The sequence below is a fragment of the Dermochelys coriacea genome, chromosome 1 (assembly GCF_009764565.3).
Source record: "Dermochelys coriacea isolate rDerCor1 chromosome 1, rDerCor1.pri.v4, whole genome shotgun sequence".
Classification (NCBI taxonomy): Eukaryota; Metazoa; Chordata; order Testudines; family Dermochelyidae; genus Dermochelys; species Dermochelys coriacea.
The window spans coordinates 178,758,556-178,768,309 of NC_050068.2; the positions used below are offsets into that span (position 1 = coordinate 178,758,556).

Consider the following 9,754-nt stretch of genomic DNA (forward strand, 5'->3'; position numbering starts at 1 on the left):
GTCCCATGACAAACCCATGGCTCCCTCTCCCTTTTCAGGCTCTGCAGAAAGCCACGGCAGAGAACCTGGAAATCGTGTAGTAGAGCCTACTTACAGAAACCCCCACCACAGACAAACTCCAGTGCATCTTGGAGCATGTTGGGGAGGGCTGCAAAGAAGGGACTGGAAGATCCACGTGTCTATTGTATCCTCCTTGCTGGACCCTTCTGGACTACTTGTCCAGGGCAGTTGGTAGAATGCAATGTTGAGGCCTCCCTCCTTCAGGGGACAGAGGGAAGGTGCTGGCATTCTAAGCCAACACTCCGTGTGGTTCTGTTGACCCCCGGTACAGGTTGGAGGCCAACAGCTTCCAACCCCAGAAATTAGTCCTTGGAAGAGACACTGATTCCCTCCTACAGACACCCTGAAATACAGGAGGCTTCTGGGGGAATCAAACCTTCTCTCCTGTGGACGCTGAGATGCTCCCTTGGCCATGCAGCCAGAGAGAAGTAGGGCTCCAGCTCTAGCTCCTCTCCCCAACTGTCTCCTGCAGAGAGACTGGGAAAAGGGAACCTCCTGGTCCTGGAGAAATTGGGGGGCTGAAGGTAGCATGCTGGGGATTTCCCTGTCCTCTTGCTTCTACTAGAGTTCATCTGACTTTCCCCACGATGGCAATGTCATGGCATAGCTGGGTCTCTACATCACTGACCCCACAGAGGACATCAACTATCAGGCCAGGGAAGGGATCTACCAGTTCCTGATGAACCAGAGGGGTAGGAAACCCAGGTAGGCATTGGGACCCCGTAGAAACAAACCCTCTCCTCTGACACTTGACCCCAGCTGGGCAATGAGACTTTTGTGAAAACAAGTTTCTTCTTCTGAGATTGACCCCCCCCCCCCGATGGATGAAAAGTCCCTCTCACACTCATCTGCTCGTAATTTGGAGGAAAGTGGTAATTACATTGATTTTTTTTTTTTTTACTTCAGAACCCAGCTCTGTCCTCCCACCACTACGGAGGAGGAGGAGGATGCACAAGTCTGCCAGCTGATGAGGGAAGGAGAAGAGCTCCTGGGAAACATGGAGGAGGCAGTAGCATGGGCCACAGGTAAAGTACTTGACGCTTGTAGGTGTTGGGTACCTAGGCCCAGAGCTGGCAGTTCTCTATGTAGACGTAGAGTCTGTGCCCAGGGAGTGGACGATACTCCATACTAGAGCCCATCATTAACAGGAAACTAATTCCAGAGCAGGAGCTCCCTAGAACCCACCTTCATGCTGCTTCTTCCTCTGACACCCTGCCCCCACACAGATTCCTCTGAGGCCCCACCCCCTCTGCCACCTCTTCCTCCCCCCCCCAAAAAAAACCTCCCCTCCCCCCCACTCCTCTTCATCCCTCTCGCTATCGCTCACTCTTGTGGCCAGTTTAAAAAAAAAAAGTGATCGGGCCATGGTCCCTCTTGGTCCCCCCCATCTCAGAGCCCAAAGGGCTCACATGATTCCTGTGCTAGATGGAAGGGCCCACCCCTCACCTTCCAGATACTCTAATGTCTGGCGAGAGACCTGTTGTTCTATTGGGGCATGGATGTAGTGAGTACCCTACACACTGCGCAGTCACCCATGGGAATGGAAGAAAATGGGCACTAAAACCAGAAAGACAAACATGTCTCTTTCCCAAGCCTGAACATCTTCAGCACCAAAGAGCTCTGGTGCTGGGATGGGCAGCAGGGTCCTTGGATATAGCAATGCAGCCAGAGTGGTGAAGGTAAAGCTGCTCAGTTAGTGCATTACACCTGCTCAGGGTATGCATCTCCCTGCAAGGGCTGTATCTTGAATAAAAGCTAAGAGCCTGCTAATTTATTTCCAGCTCAGAGTTCCCCCTTCAGTCCAATGGGAGAGGCTGGCACTGAAGGTCCTGGGTTGGAGCTTCACTAGTGGTCATAGTTTCTTTGTGTTAAATGAATTCATTGCTACATGGCATGAAGCAAATCCACCAGGTTAGTGAGTTAATAAAGGATTGTATATGTAGGGATCCAGCTCCGGTCACTCTTCTTCACTGACACCTGAGACTCTGCGATGGAAGCCACGGGTCAGCGAATCTGGTAGGACTTTCCCAGCAATTGTCTGATCATTTCCTTGGGCCTCTAGAAGCACAGAAAATATATGGGATATTCCCAGTTCTGTCATGAGTCAGGAAGAAGACTCCCCTTCCCCCTCCGCACCCTCCTGCCGGCGGTTAGGTCAGGGACTCTGAGCTCCCATCCTGAGCTGCATTACTGTACCACTCAAAAGGCTGTGAGACTGTCAATGGGGTGGGGAATGGGACCTGAGTCACATTGTCATTGTTACTGTAGTTTAGCTGCGCTGTGGAAAAAATCCATCCCCTATAGACTCCAGACCAGGTTACTAGAGCAATCACAAAAAGGAGAGGACTAGAACCTTGCTTTATCAGCTCTGAAAGTCTCATGCTGCTAGCAATTAGACTCCCTTAGATATACTGACTGCATGGGTGTGCTGGGGCTAGAGCACCCACCGGCCAATGAGCTGTTCTTGGTGGGCAGGAGGCCCTCGGGGGAGGGGGACAGGGAAGAGGTGGAGTAAAGGCAGGCTGTGCTCCGGGGAGGGAAAAGGCAAAGCAAGGGTGGAGCCTCCAGGAAGGAGCGGTGGGTGGGGAGTGAAAAGAGGCAGAGTGAGCAGGGCCTCAGGAGTCAGGGGTTTGGATCTTAGAGTGGATGGGGATGGAGCCTGTGCTCCATTTGGTTCAGGGTGCTACACTGCAAGAGCATGCGATGTTCATGCACACACACACACACACGTACGTTTCCCAGCACGTCATGGGCAATGCAGTGAGTCCTGACTGAGAAAGAGCCATTACATGCTTTTGACACCTCAGTGCCTTTGACCTAATAAAAAGGTGGCTTCCCCGAGCAATGGGACTCAAAAGGCCCTCAAGGGGACTTAGTGGCCTTGGCGACAGTAGGCTTCTTGATCTCTTGGGACACTAGAAGGTGATACTGTTCCAGGCCCAGCATTTGGCACTTGGCTCTGGGCAATCTGCCAAAGGCTCATGTTCTGTTGGGTTTAGCTCTTTGGAAGGCTCTCCTTGCAAAGGCAGAAAAGCTCCTTCTTTCAGGAGGTGCTGCTGTGGGTCAGCTATGCTAGGCTGCTCTTAAATTACTCCATTATGGGGGAAGCTGGCCAGCTGATGCTGGACAAAATAAGCAGCTACTCTAATCTCAGTAGATTGGAGTTGGGACCCAGAGGCTGTCATCTCTAGCCCATGAAAAGTGACTACACCCCCATTACCATTTGATGACCTGGAGCAACATGCCTGGAGGTGAATGCAAGTCAGAGAAGGTGTCATTGTGAAGGGCAGTGAATTGCGCTACTTGAACAGATTGGAACCAGCGTGTTTCCTGAGCAGTGCAAAGCAGTTCAATCTTGAGCAAGGCTATTTAATTATAAGCATTTCAGCACCAGTACAAACTACCATTGCTCATACTAAGGCCAGGGAACTTGCCTAGTCATCTCTGTGGGCATTCCCCCCCCCCCCACCTGGGTCTCTGCCCAGCTCCCCACCAGCTATAGTTGCCCCATCACTATTAGAAGCTGAAGACTGGCTGGGCTGTAAAGTCTGACCAAGCAGTGCTGAGAGGCATAAACCAGGGGAGGCTTGCCCTCCTATTGCCCAGGCTGTATTAGAAAGGGCTGCTGATCTGCCCTATTTAGCAGGGCTGCCATGCCACAGCATCACCAGTGGTGGGTCAAGCAGGAAAGGTCCCAACCCCTTTCATCTCAATTCACTGTTGTCAAAAACAGCCCCAGCTAGAGTGCCCTCCCTGGGTCGGGGCAGGATGGGGGGGGCAGGCTGGATGAAAGCTGCTGCCCCAAATAGAGTTTGGAGGCAGAATAGCTGTGAGAAAAGTAAGGAGAATGGGAGCACACCCTATAATGGGGGCAGGGGCTCATGAGAGAGGAAATAGAGTCATCCTTGAAACCTGGGACAGGGCTGGATAGAAAGTGTGCTGATTCCAGGTGCCTCTCATTACTGGGGACAACAGAGGCTCTTATGCTTGGAGCCAGAGAACAGCAAGGTGATGTGCAAGCTCCACTGCTTCAACCAGGTACCTGAGGCACTTCAGTGACTCTGCCTTAAATAAAGCTTTTAAAGGTTCCCTCCCTAATATCCAGGAACACACTCCTCCTGCTACAGGTCTTGCTGTAAAGGTGAGGGGAGGCTGCTGGCACTGACAGAAGCCCTCTGCCTTCTGTGTGGGGTGGGGGCTTTCCCTCTGCCCAGAGATCCCCTCCAGTTGGGGCATGAGCCTCCTCCCTCCTCTCCTTGGTTTGATCTTCTCTCCCCTTCCCCCTGCTCCTCGGCAGGGCTCTCTAGTGCTAAAGGGCCTGTATGTCAAGAACATAACCTGTCTCTCCCACTAGAGCATGTAAAGTGCCGCACTGAAGCGGGTAGAAATGACTAAGTAGCCCTATCTATGACACTTTCTGACCAGGGCTCCTGTCGGCAGCACCCCTCCACCAGCATCCTAAAGCACCAGCTCCAGAAGAAGGTAGGGTTCCCTCCTAACCTGTCTGTGGTCACACTCTTCCTCCTTGAAAGGGTAGACTTTCTGGACACAACAAGACTGTTCTAATAGTAGCCTAATAAACACAGAGGGAGAACACTGGCCAGTGGGTGGGCAAAGCCAAGGGTCATATTCCACAGCACATAGCGTGCAGCTGAACTGCACCAAGACCCTTGAGTCTTTTCTGCTGCTAAGCTGCTTCCAGAGAAGCAGGGCAGGCCCCTCCACAAACACTTTTTCAGTCTTGCAGACAAAAAGAATTACTTTCTTTCCCCAGAAGCCAGAGCAAAGGCCCCCACCTCACTCCTCAAACCTTCCCTCGGGCCAAAGATGGCATCCAAGGTTGAGGAGCCAGAGCAAGAACCCTTGCTCCATCATCCATGCTTTCCATCCATCCAACCTCTCTCTCCCCCTGCTTTCCCCGAGGGGCCAGCACCAGGCCAGATACCAGCACTACCAAGTAACCAGAGGGCAGGTTAGGAAACAAGAGTCTGTTGGAGCTGTAGGTCCAGTCCAGCCAAAAAGGTTTGTTTTATTACAGCTGAGAACTTCCTTCAGAACATGGTTTATTTTCAAAATAGCTACAGTCTGTTATAGTGTGTTAGAACGAGCCTACCGTGAAACTCTCCCCTATGTTTGCTTGTCTGTCAGACACTCCATGTGGCACCCTGTCTCAACTTTGCAGGTGGGGAAATTGCAATACCCGTCCTGTTCCCCAACCTGTGGCTCAGTCCATCTATATAATATGTGAGCCCCTCACAAGACTGGAATGAAATTCCCCTCTCAGCATTTTGGGCAGGGATGGATCTACCCCATTTGACAGCTAGGGAGTAAGAAATGGAGAAGTCCCTGCCCTAGGTTCCATGGGGGAGAGTTGGGAGCTGAACATGGTCCCTCTCCACAAGGTCTAGCTTCACCACCTGCCCTTTATTCTCCCTTCCACACCCCTCCTATCTTGGCCCTTCTTCTATGGGTTCCCTGCTCATAAAATGGACTTGAGCTTTCTTCCCCACCGTTTCTTCCAGCTTCTGGGATCTGTCTAAGCCTCTCCTGTGCATACGATCAGCAACCCGACCTGCTGTGGGGACAGGTGATCTTCTCCTGTCGAGCCAAGCAATGTTGTGTCTCATCCCAGCCCTCCCCTCCCCATTGGAGGTAAAAAACAGTCATTCAACCACCTTATCATCTGAGGCTTTATAGATGGAGATTGAGTCCCTGGCACATAGTCTGGCTGGCAGCTTCCCCCATGCCTGGGTACCAGCTCTGGGACTGAGATCATCTAACTGAAGCATGTTGTCCTTGTTTTATTTCCAGAAAGAGAAACCCCTGAGAGATCCTAGGCCCTGGGCTCCTGAGAGCATTTCATGAAGGAGGCTCCAGCCCCTTGAGAGGTGGAAAGAGCCCAGTCTTCTTACTCTTATCTGCTCTTCTGCTCTGCTTCCCACAGCAGGACAAGGATCCACAGGATCATGACTGGAGTTTGTACAGCCTCCCACACCACCCTAGTCTGCCTCTAAATGATCAAGCTCCTGAATTTCAGAGCTGCCACAGCAGTCAAAACTTCACTTCAAAGCACTCAACACCTCTGGAAACTAGTAATGAGAAAGGACCTAAACATAAGTGCAGGGAACAGCTAAGCAGCTCTATTCTTTTGTGAATTGTGGAAAAACCATGGAAGAGCTGGGGGCATGGGAGAGGTGGTTGGGGGTTAGGATGGCACAGTGGGGAAGGGGAGGCTGACCTGGGAGAGAATTTGAAAGGGGGTCCAGATGAGTGCAGGGCAGGATTTTGCTGGTAGCGTGGTGGGTGCTGTGTAGCATACTCTGAGGGAAGTGTCTGTGGGTCCTGAACATCACATGCTTCTTGTGGGTCTCAGCTGCTGACTGAACAGCTGCCCATGGACATTGAGCCATGTTGTGTCTTCTCCAGCACATGGTTGCTGTGTGCAATGCCAGGTACCAAAAATCTCCCACCTGACTCTCCTAACCTCGATACTGCTCAGACCCAGACCTAGGAGTCACTGATCCTGCCTCTCCCTGCTTATCTCCCAAATGTGGTTGTTTCCCTTGGTGGAGGAAGGGGGCAGGAACATTCACTCTCTGCAGACTGGGCTGGCGGGTTTTACTCTGGTAATGTTACAAATAGCTTAAGGAAAGGGGGGTCATCCAGAATGTGCAGCAGATCCAGTGGGGAGAGCAGGGGAACATGCGCTATAACAGCTTGTCATAAATATAAAGGGAAGGCTAACCACCTTTAAATCCCTCCTGGCTAGAGGAAAAAACCCTTTTATCTGTAAAGGGTTAAGAAGCTAGGATAACCTCACTGGCACCTGACCAAAATGACCAATGAGGAGACAAGATACTTTCAAAGCTGGGGGGGGGGAAGAAACACAGGTTTTCTCGGTCTGTGTGTTGTTTTTGCCAGGACCAGAGCAGGAATGCAGGTCAGAACTCCTGTAAAGAGTTAATAAGCAATCTAGTTAGATGTGCGTTAGATTCTGTTTTGTTTAAATGGCTGATAAAATAAGTTGTGCTGAATGGGATGTATATTCCTGTTTTTGTATCTTTTTGTAATTTAAGGTTTTGCCTAGAGGGAGTCTCTATATTTTGAATCTGATTACCCTGTAAGGTATTTACCATCCTGATTTTACAGAGGTGATTCTTTTACTTTTTCTTAAAATTAAAATTCTTCTTTTAAGAACCTGATTGCCTTTTCATTGTTCTTAAGATCCAAGGGTTTGGGTCTGTGTTCACCTAAGCAAATTGGTGATAATTTTTATCAAGCCTTCCCCAGGAAAGGGGGTGTAGGGTTTGGGAGGATTTTGGGGGGAAAGACGTTTCCAAGTGGGCTCTTTCCCTGTTATATATTTGTTAGATGCTTGGTGGTCGCAGCAATAAAGTCCAAGGGCAAAAGGTAAAATAGTTTGTACCGTGGGGAAGTTTTAACCTAAGCTGATAAAAATAATCTTAGGGGGTTTTTCATGCGGGTCCCCACATCTGTACCCTAGAGTTCAGAGTGGGGAAGGAACCTTGACACAGCTTTTACTGACTGGCTCTGTGAACTTAGCCAGGGCACTTTCCCACCTCACGTTCAGATACCCCAGCTCAAAAGTGAGGATAAAAGGTGTTTCATTTTTTGACTCTTTACTCTTGCTTCCCAGGCACCTACACTCCTAGGCCCCTCAAGAGTGTGTGTCTATTTCCTAAAATTTCATGCCCCTATCTCTTGCTGGCAAACTGAAGCCTGCCCTAGATCCAGAGCTGTAATCTTGCCTCCAGATTGCCCTGTTCACCGTGGACACAAGGAAGGACACCACTGTGACACACTGTACCTCAAAGTAGCACGTTGTATCCCCATATTCATCATTCATATAGAGTAGTGATATCACACACAGAATGACATGTGAGATGCCAGATGAAAGGTCACAGTCTGCTGCAACTCATGAGATGGGCATTAAACAAACATGGACTAGCAGGGGAATTATAAACAAGAGATCTACCTTTCAAAGGCAACAATTACACAGGCACCCCACAGTAGGGATTACTCAACAATGTGACTTTCCATGGACATGAATTGATAGTATAAAATAAGTGACAGTGATATCCGGAGAGTACTTCTCTCCTCCCCGCAAATATGCTGAAAACAACAAGAATGCTGGGAAGACAAAGACTTTGAACTGAGGAGTCTGATCCCAGGTTGAGAAGGAAATTCAGCCTGTGCCTTAAGAACTGCAACCTACCTCAATGTCCAGTGAGAAAAGCGTTTTTTTTTAATCTTGCTTAGTCTAAAAGTTTAAGATTTAGAATGCGTGTTTACTTTTTATTTTCTTAAGGTAACCATCTCTGACTTTTATGCCTGTCACTTAAAATCTATCTTTCTGTAGTTAGTAAATTTATTTAAACTCACTCATAAGGATAAAACATTATCTAAAGTGCTTCGAAAATCTGCTCAAGGACTGGTGCATGCCCACTTTCTTTTGACAAAGTGGCAAACTAATTAATAAGCTTGCACTGTTCATCAGAAGGTCTTGAGCAGTGAATGATGGTATATTTCTGGGGTGCAAGGCTGAGCGCTTGAGAGAGTTGTTGGAATTTCTCCATGTAAAGTTCATGAGTGGCTTGCAGAGTATTCATGCATCTTAGGTGGGTGTGCTTCTGCCTGTTGGTGGCTGAGTGATAGCAGAGCCTGGAGGAGTTTGCTGCTTGTCACTGGCAAAGCATTGTGAGAAACAGCCCAGGCTGGAGTGTTAAGAACTCCCTATAAAACCCCTTTACCCTCCCATGGCAGGTGTAGCACCGGGTTCCATGACATTTTCTCCATGGCTCTCCCTCCTCTAGCAGACTCTGCACATGGCCTTGGCAGTATAAATGGACATAATCCTGATGAGTCTAATGATATTGATCCTCAACACAGATATGCTCCAGGAAGTGTTTTGTAGAGGTGACTATGATGGGGAGGGGTGGGTGAGTTGCATAGTAGAAAGTGGAACGTCCATATTTCCATTGCGTCTTCTTCAGTGTTTTGTCCCATTTGAGGTTCTTACTTCTTTAATTGGGTCCTTATTTTAATAACATGCTCATTCAGTGAACTCAGCCTGGAAGAAACATATGATACATAATGAAAATGCATAGACAGCTGTGCATTTACAATAAAATGGACAGTGGTTCTCAAACCTTCATATTAAGAACCACAGAGATCCTTCTATTGCTAGTCTGACAATCCCATCTCATTAGTCCCATGTGACATTCTCCTAAGCAAAGTAGGGAAATATGGTGTAGATGAAACTACTATACGGTGGGTTCATAACTGGTTGAAAGACCATACCCAAAGAGGTCTACATTATACCTCTTCAGTGTTTTGGCAATGAATGCTGTTCTTTGTTCCAGTCTTTGGTCATTGTCAAGAGAAGTTCTGACATTCCATAACCCAAACTTCAGTCTGTAAATTTTTGTTTTATTTCAACTGCTCAGTTGGACGACCAGCCAGAATCGATAGCCTGACAGATATGGAAAGGTCAGACTCTGTTTAGGTTTCCCTGGATTGGGGAGAGCACCACTATGCATAAAGGGCCTGCTCTGTCACCCCAGGAGGATACAAGCTCCATATCTGCCCTGGACTATGGAGAAAGATCATCACCCTAAGGCCTCCTGTGTGCAAGGTTGTGACTAAGGACTGCCAGCAGTATGCTCTGCCTGTC

General features: G+C 48.9%; 1 long non-coding RNA gene across 1 annotated transcript; it reads left to right on the forward strand.

Moving 5' to 3' along the window:
- Nucleotides 1-964: 964 nt before the first annotated feature.
- Nucleotides 965-6,259, forward strand: LOC119844789. The gene is made up of 3 exons (XR_005289398.2): nt 965-1,085; nt 2,004-2,076; nt 5,872-6,259. It is a non-coding gene; the product is annotated as an uncharacterized LOC119844789 (long non-coding RNA).
- Nucleotides 6,260-9,754: the final 3,495 nt, after the last annotated feature.